The 13,705-nt window shown below is 53.5% G+C and overlaps 1 protein-coding gene across 2 annotated transcripts in view; it reads left to right on the forward strand.

Annotated features, from left to right (window-relative positions):
- The first annotated feature begins 2,275 nt into the window (after positions 1-2,275).
- Positions 2,276-13,705, forward strand: part of Atf-2 (Activating transcription factor-2) — a 28,630-nt gene continuing 17,200 nt past the window's right edge. For both annotated transcript variants that reach the window (XM_037212311.1, XM_037212312.1), the window contains exons 1-2: positions 2,276-2,451; positions 6,654-6,745. The gene's annotated coding sequence lies outside the window, so the exon portion shown is untranslated. The remainder of the gene's footprint in view (positions 2,452-6,653; positions 6,746-13,705) is intronic.

The following is a 13,705-nucleotide window of genomic DNA, read 5'->3' on the forward strand; positions in this document are numbered from 1 at the left end:
ACCTGTCCTGCAGCAGTTGGTCCCTTCTCAGGCAGCTAACCCCGGTCCGGCCCGCCGGTCGGCCGCTGCCAGCTGTCCGTCACTCCACACCTGTGACCCGGCCAGTCGCCGGTCAGTCGGCCCTGTCGACACCGCCACCGAACACTTGTGCCCTCCCCCCCCCCGCACCACCGGGTCATGCCGGGTCGGCTGGGACCAACTGGCGTCTTCAGTGTGTCCGAGGGGAGCTACTGCCGCCGTCTGCAGCATCTGCCGTCATCCGGCATGAGGCTGGTTGGAGACGGCGGCGATCAGCGCGCGGGTTTTCGTCGCGTCAGCTATTGATCCCGTGTTGGCGTGGGGTGACTAAGCAACCCCGATGTGGTCGTGATGCGACGGCAGTTGCTTGTCTTGTGTCGGCACCACCTACGTCAATGGGCGGTATAATATTGCCCAGATGTGCACAAAACGGATATCATTCTAATCAGATAGCTGAGAAACCTGTATAGGGACTTTTGATGGAACATGAGCCAGGCTCCCTCCAGTTAGCGCTGTTATACCATCCGGTCCCACCGCTGCGGTCAAGAGGGCTGCCTCAGCGGCAACAGCGCTCCCCTACTTCCGGTATTATATCCAAAGGCATTGCATTTTCAGTTTCAGCTGCCTATTTGGTGCAGTAAAATGGCGAGACCAGCATAATATTTTCAATGGTAAATGAACTGCCTTCTTCTTAAGAAAAAATGTATGCAGATACTTTGACCCGTGCTATTTGGATTGGCCGGCTGGCCAGTTAAGTTTTTCACCAACATACAACTGATTGATTTTAAATTGATCAACATGTAGTTAATCTAACCCACAAATTGGGTCTATGGGGCAGGTTTCTGGAAACTTTTTTTGACAAGCGGCGACAGAAGTCGCCCGGCCTCGACTCCCATCAGGTCTTCGCCAACCCATGCAACTGCTTATGCTTGCGTGTCTATGCGACGACTCAGCTGTATTATATACGATATTTTCTCCCCTTCCGCCTATCTTTTTACGACCCTCTTCTGTCACCCCCCCACACCCCCCCACACATATATATATATATATATATATATATATATATATATATATATATATATATATACATACATACATACATACATACATATATATATATATATATATATATATATATATATATATTATTCAGTTATATATACGAGCATACAGATAAAACTTTTATCATTTACTAATTATGATAGTTTAATTATTATTATAAGCGGCGTTTTTATTGCCACGTGCCTTCAGGAGCTGCTGTGTGCGTGCGCCCCTGGTGATAACATATGCGCAGTCTATGCTACATATTCGTAGGATAAGACCGCATGTTTGCATTCTTTTAGTGCGAGAAATGCCTTAACGACGGCTGGTGGTCTCATTATCATTAACCTAGCGTACTGACCTCCCGTTGAGACGATATTAAAACGGTTCCGTTGAGTCCTCCAAAGATATGAGATAGGATGTGCCAAGCATGATTTTTATTTCGGTTCTTTGCATGTGGCGCCATGCGCTTAGAACTAATATTGTTCGAGACTTGGGGTTCCGGTTCCGGTTGGTTCCGTTAGCCCTCAGACATTGGGCTTATCCTAAAGGTAATGATTATTTGGCCCAAAAAGCAAGCTTCTCCAATCACAGAACAGTGCTATGAAAAAGAACAGTTTTAATAGAACACAACCGAAACTTGACAAGGGGAGGGGGAAGGGGTCTGATCCAGCGTTGCGTTTAAATCAGCTTAATTTTGTCTTCTAAAACCTTAAGACCGCATTACCTCTAGACCGTTTCCCCTCATAACAAGCTGCACGCCCATTTTTGTTTCTCGTATCTAGCTTAATTAGGGACCAAACGGACATCGCTTTTGGGACGTTACGCTTAAAACAGCGTAACCAGAGGGAATGTTGAATTCACCCTGCGTGACGGTCTGTAACCTTGAGAAATAGGACTGAACAATGACGAAAACTGCCTAACAGAAGCCATCGATGACAACGGACCAAGAAACCCTTGAAACGGTGCAACATTATGAGGAAGTAGTTGACGCTCCATTAAGATCCACACAATTTTTTCGTTCCCAGTAAACCAGGCTTGCATTTTATTGCGACAACACTAAGCCGCGTCTGACAAGTAACAACTCACGACCGGGATATGCTTAGGTTTGCGAACTTGGACAGTAAATTATGAAATGCGTAGGCGTACACTGTGACATAACTGGCGTATTTAATACATTGCTGTAGGTGATGTTATGCGCGTAACGAAGGTTTGCGAAAACACAGTCGGTAAGCCAGTCCAGTTAAGTCTGACTGGACGTGCCACTGAATGGCTAAGCGGGGCTTGCTATGCTATGTATCGGTGTAACTTTGTTGGGTGTGTCTACGATCAACAGGATAATATATTGACCTAGAGTGAACAGGGAGTCAGACACCATCTTAAGAGAAACAGGTGTGTGGTAGTGGTACATTCACATAGTTGACCATAGGGGAGGTGCCCCACTCCTTAGGGAATGTGTGGCATGATTTCATATATTCATAACTACACTTTGACAGTGGAAAATTCAAGGTAAATGTTGCACCCGGCTATCTGAAAACTTGCTGCGCTGTTAGGCCTTGTGAGATAATCATGCACACCTGTGTTAAATTAAACCTGGTTTCGCAAAAAGCATCTGAGTTATTGTCCCCCCTCCTATTGTGAAACTATGCATATGCCTCTACTGTCAGTAATATTATCTATCCACCATTTCATGGTCGTGGGCTGCAGTCATGTAGGCGGTCAATTTTGGTACATGCTGGCCTTAAATATGATGCCTCAAGCTCTGTGTGGTCACCACCATTTTTTTTGTGCTTAGAGAACCAATTTTTCCAGGTATCATGATGTTTCTAAAGGAATTATAAGTAAAAACAGCCTCAAAAAGTGTTTTCAATCAGAAATTTGAAAGATCAGTTCCATTTGGTGTGGCCTGATTTTGGTACATTGATATGCCAGGTTCAGCTGACCTGCATGTTGTGCATGGTGGATTAATTTTATGCAGGCTTGGGCAATGAGATCAGAATTAATTCATCTTGATCTTCAGTTTGTCAATTCAGCTAAAGATTATCACTATTGATATGAACAGTAAAAAGAATGCAGGCATATAGCTACTCTGTTACTAAACTACATGTCATATCTGGGGTTTTACGAAGCTGATATGACAGGTGTGCAAAAGTGGTTCCACTTAAAGGGACTCCTATCAGAATTAACCATGGAATGTAACCAGAGGTCTGTTATAGTTGGAATAGGAAGTGATTTGAGCCATGCCATGCTGTTTTGAGCCATTCCGTGTGTGTGATGTAAAGTTAATGAAATATTGTTATTAACTTAAATATTGTGAAATATTGTTAGATTCATGCAATTTAAATATTGTCTTATATTGATCCTCAATTGCAAAATCTTAGCACTAAAAATAAAAGCCAGGAATGAACTTTAAAAATATGCTTCTAGCAGACTATTTAAATAGAAGTTCAGACAAGTAGGTGCTATCCTTATGCATGTTGTGTCACAGTGTACACTGATGTATAAATCATAGTACTATACCAATACTATGTCTGGTTTATCTGTAAGCAATCAGTTTTACTGCTGGCATGGAAAATGACACTTTGCAGATGTCAGAAATGTTGTTCTTGCAGGCTCAGCAGCTGAAACACTGTTTTTTTGGTTTAAGCTGTGATGCAAAATTTGCCTTTAAATGAAGACTGATTGTGCACTTGTTATTTATTACTAGACATTCTTCCATTGTACATTTGAGCCTTCCAGATATAGGTGAAGTGTTAATCTGACTATCCAGTAACATGTGTGGAAGGCATACATATTGTGATACACTCCTCACACTCATTCTCCATTTCACTCTCTTGCAAGGTGTTTTCTCTGTACACAAATCATGATGCAAGGTTTGGCATGTGTTAATGTAACATTAATATGGCACACACTGGGCAGAGACAAAGTGCACAAATTGAGCATAGTTCTTTTGGTTTATTGGGTTTGAAGGCTGAATCTTTACATACAGGTTTTCCACTAATTCCAAGAAAGTGTAATGAAACACATTCAAGAAGCCAGAATATTAGCATTAATGGACACTTGTAGAAAGTTCTCTTTGAGCAATGCAGTTTAATTAAACCTTGGTTTTTGGGCCTATGCTCTCACAAATAGTCTTAAACTGTGATCCACATCCCATTTCACAATCACCATGTCGTCTAAGTGCGCCAAATTATGCAGAGTTGCTAGCCACCATACCACTGGGATGCCCTGAAGTGGCTAAATGGTTGAGACCAGGGTATCATCACATATGGGTACTAGCTTGGCAGGGGATGAGCACTGGCTTGATGCCATTGTTGTGGCAAATTTGGCTGTATCTCAATCAGCTGTGTAGCACTGAATGCCTGGTGGACCAGACTGGGATCTTTTCTTGAAGTGACCTGATGCAAATATTTTTTTTTTTGCTATGGGAAAGGTGATATGATCCCTCTGTACTCTGGGAAAGGCGATGTGATCCCTCTGTCCTCAGGGAAAGGTGAGGTGATCCCTCTGTACTCTGGGAAAGATGGTGTGATCCCTCTGTACTCTGGGAAAGGTGATGTGATCCCTCTGTATCTGTGATGTGGTGCCTTTGTCAGTAATATTTGGTTGTCTTGTCCTTAGAGTCTCATTCACCTGCAACTATAAAGCATTTGTTGTTTGTCCACTTTATTTATTTGCCATCTGGATGCCGTTTTAATTATGTTATGTTAGCAGCTGAAAGGCTTGGGGCATGTGTGGAATATTGCTTTGTGTGCTGCAGCTTTGGAAATCCTCAGCGTGACCTGACGCAGTCATGCAAGCACCTAGGAGATCCTTTCAGATCGGGACATGGGAAAAGATTGAAATTTTTTTTAGAATACAATGCGAGGTAATCGCCTATCAGTTTTCACGTGTGGCCTAGTTGTTTGCAGTGCGGACTTGCAATCTAATATTTAATCAGTTCGTTTTGTATAATTATATGCAGGTTATCCCATACGTACATTTAAGTCGCATTTCACTGCACAATCTAGATTTCAAAAGAGTAGCTTTGTAGTAGCACCTCCTTGCGGAAGAAACTTCAATGTCTGCCTGAACGAAGCACGGAGAAGGCCATGTGCAGGCAGTCGAGACTAAATGACCTTGAGGCCGGAAAAATGGGTCGTGCACCCCGAAACAGAGGGGCACGTCTTGCCCTGCCTCGTAAAATATCTCTCCAAGCCAATGCCAGGGAACGAGGCCGGACTCGGCCAGGGGACGTGTGGCCGGGGCCGCGACGTCCGCCTGGCCAGTTGGCCGACCGCTGGCGCGCGCCGTCCACACGCCCGCGCATCGATTCGAGTACCGGCCGGACCGGAGCCCGCGGCATGGAGCGCGCTCCCGGGAGCGGACTCCCGGCCAGCGGCACCGGACTCCGCTCCGCCCAGCGGGGACCCGGTGCGACGCTCACGCTCGGGCCGGCTGCCGTGCGGCGGACGACAGTGACTGGTCTCGTTCGCGGAAGGTTGGGCCTCGACGACCGCCACGGCGCGGCGCCTCTCGCCCACCGGCTTTTGAGGAGTGAGGCCGTGCCCGCTGATGAGCCCGAAGGCGGCGGCGGGGACTCTGCGCTATAATTACCTGCCATCTCCCTTCGGAAGACTGCAGGGTGAGGAGGTCCTGCAGTCCTCCCCGCGGTCACTTGTAATTGCGCGTGGGTCGAGCGACTCCCAGCTGGCGGCCGGCCGTCGCAGAACCCGCTGTCTGTGCCGAGGAGACGCCACCACTCCACCCGTCGCTAAAGCTCAGCTGGTTGGCCCCAGCGCTGTGAGTCGCCGCGCGCAGCGCCGCCGCGTTCCCGTGACGCGGCCGTCTGCAGACTGCAGGACACGTCTGCCGGAGCGAGCGCTCTCGCCGCCGCCCCAGAGGCTGCGGCCGTGTTCTCGTGACGCGGCCGGGCCCTCTCCCGCGGCCGTCTGCAGACTGCAGGACACGTCTGCCGGAGCGAGCGCTCTCGCCGCCGCCCCAGAGGCTGCGGCCGCCGACACGGCACGACATTGATCACCGCCGCCGCGACGCCAATAGTCCGTCATCGGATGACGTCCTGTGGAAATGGGAGACACGGCCTGGGCGCCGCTGCGGAGAGGGGGCTGGGTCGTGGTGTCCTGTCGCCCGTGCTGGCGGCCAGCCGGCCGGATCGAGCCAGATGAACGGATGTTTGCTGTTGATACGGTGGGCGTCAGAGGTGTCCTTGCATTCTGATTTGCCCGAGCAAGGTTTGGTGGAGAATTTCGCTGGTTGAAGGCGCTGGGTCACACCGCCTGCACCAGATTTCTTCGTGATATTACTTCCACAGCGTGCGGTCTGCGCAAGCATTCTTATTTACTGTGAGAAGCGATGAGTATTGCACAAGTATTGGAGCTAGTAGTTTTCTTGCAGTGCTATCATAACATGCCCAACCCAAATCCCACATTGACCGGTCAGCCTGGACGACTGATAACAACTATCGTTCCTTCCAGACCCTTCTCCGGTCATAAGGTGCCATGCCCGAGATTCCATGTGCGCATACATTCCGCGCGGTAATTTGCCTTGGTATGTGTAGGATTAACGCTAATATACGCCCGCTGTCTCCCTTTCAGACGTGTTCGTGCGAGGCATGCCAGGAGCACCAGAAATGCGGAGCAGATGCCGGGACGGCGCCTCTTCCAGTCACCGTCCGAGGCGCCTATAAGTCAGTGGCAGTGGTAGTATGGTGTCTGGCAGCAACATCGTCGCTCATGCGAGACACGATACTACGCCATACTACTGGGGCATGTTGGTTCGATTGAAGCGACTGGAATGACCTGCTGCCCTTACACAGGCGTCATGTCCGGCTGAATCATGCGGCCGGGCCAATGGGTCGGGGCGCTAGGGCCGCCTGTGACCAGCCTCCGCATCGCCCACGCTGGCTCGGGAGCCGGCTGCTTTATGATCATGATCTGGCGAATGGCTGGCCCCCGGTCTGCTTTACATGGCAGCACGACCAGGGGAGCAGGGCATTGAGTTGGAAATGTTTGTCAGGATGCTTACGTTCTTGGATTTATTGAGGCTTGGCATGCATTTTCGTATCTATGTCGAGTTATTTGTTGGTCATACATGTGTTCAGTTCCAAGCGCACAAATTGAAAGGACATTGATTGACGAACAGTATTATTCAGGTTTACGACATTGACGGTCCTGTTTTGTCCACCTCAGATCTCCATTGGGGACAGACGCGCGCAATCGTTTTTAGAATCAATTTTCCCTGCACGTGTCCCGCGCTTCGGTTCGGACCCGTTGACAGGGAATAATGGGGAGGGGGTCGGGAACGGGGGATCGGGGGGAGGGAGAGGGTCGGCACGTACGCCTGCAATGTGCCGCGGACATGCCGCGTCTGCCGCCGGGCACCATACCGTCGTGTGGGGTACGTACCGGCGGTGATGGCGCAGGCGGCGCCGCCCGGCCGCCGCACTCCCCGGCCGGCCATGCCCTGGTGCCGCCCGCTCGCTGTAGCCGGCCCGGCTCTACCGCATCGCTCCTGCAGCAGGCGGCAGCGTGCGTTAGCAGCGCGGACGTCCCGCCGCATCGGGGGGTGGCGGGGGATGCTGTGTTCGTGTCGTGGAACGCCGGCGGATACAGCGCGGCGAGGTGGCACGCGTGGGTGTCAGGTGTGGGAAGGCTGGACCGGACCGGTTTGTTGTCTTCCACCGAACGCCAGACAGCAGAGGAATGATGCGCTGACTTCAAGTGATGTTAGATTAAGAACTGTCTCTCACGGGGGCAAGAACTGGCAACGTTTCTGTCATTCTGAGTGGAAGTTAATGTCAAACAAATGGCGTCGCAGGAAAAGAGGCGCTGTAGGAGCCACGTATCCCTGACAGCTATTGTCTGCGGTGGGGTCTCTGGCCGGAACTGCAGCGGATTCTAGTCTGAAATGCATCAGCTGAAAGGATGACCTTCCAGTTTACATGGCTGTTTGGGACTCTTGCTGATTGCTGACTGATTGCTGACTGAGGCAGGGAGTGTTCTTTGGGGTGTGCAAACTGATAATTATTCCGTCTGGCGTGTGGCGAAGGGAAACGAAACCATCGAAATGAGCCTTCCCGACCAGACCGACCTGATATTGACGTCAACAAGTGGACGATAGGCCAGGTTGCCACCAGAGTGGGAATGACGGGCTCAGGGTCAAAGGTCAGAGGCGTGGTGTCGTCCGACGCGCCCAACGCACCACCTCGCTGTTCAAAGGTTCGGTGGTTCAAGTGGTCGCGACCCGCCTGCAGCGCCCGCGCCAGCGCCGCCGCCACCGCTCCGCGCCAGGCCGACGGCCCTGCCGCCGTGCGCGCGCGAAACGGCCGGGCTGGCGCCGCGGGGGCGGGATGAAGGACGCGACGGCAGTAACGGTCGACAGAGGCCGCCGATCGACCGTGCTGCGGCGCCCCGCCGGCGTCTCGCGTGTCGCCACGTGCGTGGCTTCTCCGGCCGCCGCCGCCGCCGCCGCCGCCGGCGCCGCCGCGCCGCGTGGACGGGCAGCTGTGGTGGGCGTGCGTGACGTGGTAGGGCGGCGAGACGCGGTGGGGCGGCGAGACACGCGGTCAGCGGCAGCCGGTCGAGCGCGCCCTCGCAGCCGACGCGGCCACACGGTGAGGCGCCGGACGGCCCCTGGACAGCCGCGGCCGCCGGTAACGTACTCACGGTTGTCGGTGGTACTCCCGCCACTACTGGTCGCGCGCTCACAGCCAACTGTCTGTGGTGCGCTCACCTCGTCGGCGGTCGGACGCGCACGGCTGTAAGTTGCTCACTCGGGCCGACGGGTCGCGTGTTGTTGCGCCGCCTTCGGCACCCTCGCGTCCCTGTTGGATGCCTCGCGGCCGCACACGAACTCGTCAGCCTCCACGCGACCGCACCCTGGCCACCCGCAGCCGTCGGTCGGACGCGGCTCGCGCTCACCGTTGCGGGTCGATCGCGGACGGTGGCGGGCCGGTTGCTGGCGGACCGCCGCCGTGGCCGCCGGCCGTGCACTCGCCGCCGTCCCGCCGGCCGGCCGTACCCGTCGGCGGCCGCTGCGGCGCGGACCGACGGCGGCGGTGTCCCGGCCGCTGCCGCCAGCGGCGGCGGCGCCGCCAATCGATGCAGGCACGCGCCGCGCTGCGCTATTGACGCCGCGTGTGAAGTGACCGCCGCCGCCGCCGCTGCCCGCTCAGGTGCCGGCCTCGGGCAGGACGTCTCGCTAACCCCCTCTCCCTCCCCCCATGGAGTCGGCCTGCTGCTGGCCAGGAGGAGGAGGGGGGGGGGGGGGGAAGTTTCGTGGCGAGCGGTGCTGTGGGTCTGTGGTGCCATCCGTCGACGCTTAGTCAGCCGACCCGGCCGAGAGGGCCGCCGGCTGACGCCGGCATGATGCTGACGCCTGCATCGTCAGCATCATGTGTACAGCTTTGCTAACGCACATCAACAAATCATATGTAGTGCCATGTAACCGCACACCAGCAAAACAACCCCGCTTCTGACCACGCCCGGCTCTGTGCGCTGGGCCAGTCTTCTCTCTAAAGCCGCCATGTGAACCGTGCCAGTCTCCTGCTGAAAGCCGTCATGTTAACTGGACCAGTGTTCTCCCAAAAGCCGCCACGGTGACCCCAGTGAACTTTGGCTCCGCTTGTCTGCATCGAAATATACAGCAAGGCGAAAGGTCTTTCGGAAAATCCGCACGATTTGTACCGAGTCAAATTAATAAAGTGGTAGCGCGTGGGCGCACGATCACAACTGGTGACCCCGACGTGATCGGGCCTGGTACATCATCATATTTTTCCAACAAGAAAAGACAGACAGGATCAAGATGACAAGTGAACACCAAGAGAAGACCGAGCACCAAGTAGAACGTGTGCAACATCTGAAGGCTTCAGCCTTCTTGGAGGCCGTGCTGCCTGGCTGGTGCGCCATCCTCAACACCCAGTTCAACCTCAGCCGGATCACCCAGAACAAGACGATTTTCTGTTGTCACGCCCTAGCAGCACTCCCTCCACAAACCGTTTGCAAATTAGGCGCAAGTTTTATCAGCAACGAAGACTTCCATACATTGGAAGACGCTGTCAGTAACCTCTTCGAGCGAAATAAACCTACCTTTTTCAACGCCTGATCTGCGAAGCATGTTCAAATGTCACCGGAAAACCATCTCTCTTCTTGGCCGAGCTTCACGACATAGCACGTAAAGTTGGCGTAAGCGACGTTCTTACAGTGTGTGGACTCTTCCACAGCTGCCATATTAGGTACCCAAGATCTTCCCCTGCCACAGCTCGACCGATTCGCTGGCGAACTCCTGCCCTTCATGAGGAAGTCCGGCGTCTACATGGTCCAAGCTGAACACCGAGCTCCCCCGCCACCAGGGCCAGCTCCACCTCGCTCAAAGACATCAAACAGAGAAGCACCAAGGGGATACAACCATTCAACGAAGGGCAAAGACCAAAGGTATGCAGAGCGCACATCTACTTCGGACCATCGACAAGAACATGTTGGCCATGGTGCCAGTGGCCCAACAAATCACCTAGTGTTCGGACGGAATCCGGCTCCAGACCTGCTTCGCGATTTAGTTTCCCCGCTCCTGCACGATCGGAAAACTAGGGGAGCAGGCTGGATCGGCGACATCTGACCTGCCACTCATCAAAGTCGCAGCTCAAGTCGGCAAAGCTGATATCGACTTCATCGTTGACACCAGCGCATCCATCCCGCTCATCCCGGGATGACAACTCTCCGGTCATCACATCAACCCTACCGCGATCAGCCTGTCGAGCGCAGGATAACGAGCGCATTGCTACCCACGGTGAGATAACCTTATCTTTCCAGATGCCCAGCCTCCGACGCGAGTTCCGCTGGACTTTCGTCATTGCTGACGTAACCTCCTCCCTACTTAGAAGTGATTTTCTTTCCCACTACACAATCCTCGTCAACTGTGCCAGCGGTCCCTCATCGACTCAGCTACCTCACTGTCAGCCATAGGTACTCCGGTACCTTCCCAAACGGCGTGCCTCGTGAACGACCTATCTCAACAACATCCATCTGTTTGGTTGCTGCTCGCCGAGTCTGCCTCCGTCCTAAAGCCATGCCAACCGAGCGAGGAGCCGGAGCCGAATGCGTCTGCCATCGCGACGTCGCATCACATCGACACCGGCAGCGCGCCACCAACCCTCGCAAGCCGGAGGAGACTACCGCCCGACACACTCGACGCCGCAAAAGGAGCATTCAAGACTGCTCGACGGGGAATCATTCGTCCACCTGACTCGCCCGAGGCCTCGCCATTACACATGGTGCCGAAATCAACACCAGGAGAATGGAGAGTAACCGGAAATCATCGGCCCTAAACTCCAACACCGAACCCGATCGCTGTCCGATTCCACACATCCAGGACCTAAGCGCACACCTCCATGGAAAGAAAGTATTCTCCAAAATCAACCTCCTCCGTGCTTATCACCAAGTGCCTATGAACCCCGATGACCTCGCTAAAGCCACCGTCACCACACCCTTCGGCTCGTTCGAATACGTGTGCATGCCGATGGGACTTCCCAGCGCCGGAGACACCTTCCAGAAAAAACATGGACCCCATCTTCAGGGAATGTAAGTGCGTCTTCGTCTGCGTGGACGATCTCCTGATACATTCGTAAGACGAAGAGCAGCATGTTCAAGACCTCGAAACCATCTTCTGCCTCCTGGGCCAGTATCAACTCAAGATCTCCCTCGACAAAGGTAAATTATTCCAGACTGGAATCTCCTTCCTGGAACATTACCTCATCGCCGAAGGAAACCGTCCTCCGAAAGTGAATCGCTGAAATCGAAGACATCAAGACACCAACCACATCAGCCGAACTTCGATGGTTTTTGAGAATGATCGTTTTCTATAGCAGAATGATTCCCCAGTTCGCTGACATTACACATCCGCTCGCTGAACTCATCCATCTTCATCCGAAGTCAGAAGAGTTTCCCTGGACTAAGGCAGAGACAGACGCCTTCAACGGTGCAGAAGTAGCCCTGCGGAATGCTTGCCTCCTTGCTATTCAAGTCCCTGATTGTGAGAGATGCCAACTCGTAACGGACTGCTCCGCTGTCGCAGCCGGAGCAGTGCTCCATCACGTCACCAACAACGAACCCGTGCCCATCGGCTTCTCTCGAAAGCTAAGCCAGTCTTAGAAGGAGTACTCCACGTACGACCGAGAGCTACTAGCTGCATACCTCGCCGTCCTCCATTTCAAGCACCTACTGGAAGGCAGAACCGTCACCTTAATCACCTATCACAAACGGCTGGTATCCGCATCCAAAAGCCAGCATCTCGCCAAGACTGATCGCCGGCAGCGCCACTGGAGTATCACTCTCGAGTACCTCGCCGACGTCGAATATCTCCAGGGAGTGGCGAACGTCGTCGCTAATTTCCTCAGCCGCCCGACTCAAGAAATCACCGGAGACGCCCTCGATCTGAACACCGTCGCCGAGAAGCAGGGTGAGGGTGAGGAAGTCATGGACGTTCTGGATCGCCTCAAGCTCCACCCTCGACCCGACGGCAAACCCTGCTATGCGACACTTCCACAGCTCATCCCAAGCCGTTTCTTCCTGTCGGTTGCCGCCGACCTACCGTCGACAAATTCCACAACCTCTCGCACCCTGGAGTGAAAGCCACCCTCAAAATCCTGACTCGACGCTACTTCTGGCCTAATATGCAGCATGAAATCCGAAGCTGGATCCGTGAAAGTCAGTACTGTCAAGGAGTGAAAGTCCATCGGCATTCTAAAAAGCCTTCAAATCCTTCTACAAACCCTGCTCTCGATTCCAGATTGTGCACATCGACATCGTCGGTCTTCTTCCCCGATCACGAAACCGAGATCAGACCTACACCTCGCCCGATAGATACCCCCTCACCTGTATCGACAGAGCGACCCGATGGATCGAAGCTATCCCACTGGAGCAGATCGCGGCCCGCATGTGGCTGCTGCCTTCATGGAAGCCTGGGTGAGCCGTTTCGGCGTCCCACTCGAAGTCAGCACGGATCGTGGTTCATAATTGGAAGCGAGCTCTTCCTCCATCTTTCCGATATCCTAGGTTTTCATCGCATCAGGACAACAGCCTAACACCCGCAAGCCGATGGGATGGGGGAAAGACTTCACCGCACCCTCAAGACCGCCATAGTCGCCCTCAAAGAGGAATGGCTACAATGATTACCTGTCGTCCTCCTCAGCCTCAGGACCATCCCAAACGAAAACAACCTATCCTGATTCACCGCCGTGACAGGTACGCATCTGCTGTTTCCGAAGATCGCCGTCGACCCGCAGTCACCTCTGTCACAGCACCCCTACGCCCACCAACGCGCCATCTGCTGCTTCCGAAGATCGCCGTCGACCCGCAGTCACCTTTGTCACAGCACGCCTACGTCCACCAACTCGCCAAGCACATGACGCAGGTCGACCCGCAGTCACCTCTGTCACAGCACGCCTACTCCACCAACTCGCCAAGCTCATGACGGAGGTCGACCCGCAGTCACCTCTGCCTCAGCACGCCTACGTCCACCAACTCGCCAAGCACATGACGCAGATCGACTTCACAGCACTCTCTCAGGGTCATTTTCACGCGGAATGCTCGACCCGTCTGCCTCCTGAGCTATCTACGTGCACATATGGGTGCGCGTAGATCACGTGAAACGA

Source organism: Pollicipes pollicipes, unplaced genomic scaffold, assembly GCF_011947565.3.
Source record: "Pollicipes pollicipes isolate AB1234 unplaced genomic scaffold, Ppol_2.1 Scaffold_3087;HRSCAF=3621_pilon_pilon_pilon, whole genome shotgun sequence".
Lineage (NCBI taxonomy): Eukaryota > Metazoa > Arthropoda > Thecostraca > Pollicipedomorpha > Pollicipedidae > Pollicipes > Pollicipes pollicipes.